Raw genomic sequence first — 295 nt, 5'->3', positions numbered from 1 at the left:
AGGGGGGGTGGGGACGGGTGCCGGGAGGCGTGCGCGCGGTGGGAAGAGAGGTGGATTGTGAAGGGAAAGGAAGTATGGCCGGAGGGTGGAGTGGCTGCTGGGCATGCGTATGGGCCACGCTGAGGACGCGCTCAGACGTGGGTCTCCTTACGAAGGCCCCTCCAAAGCCTTGAAAAGGCCGCAACCGCCCAGTCCACCCACTCTCTGCCCCCGCTTCGTTTCCCCCCCCTACGCCTAGCTGGCCCATGTCGCATTGGCGTTTGAGACGGCAGGATGGAGGAGCAAGCTGCAAATG

This window comes from Nannochloropsis gaditana (assembly GCF_000240725.1).
Source record: "Nannochloropsis gaditana CCMP526 unplaced genomic scaffold scaffold1116, whole genome shotgun sequence".
Lineage (NCBI taxonomy): Eukaryota > Eustigmatophyceae > Eustigmatales > Monodopsidaceae > Microchloropsis > Microchloropsis gaditana.
This window is presented reverse-complemented; position numbering follows the sequence as displayed.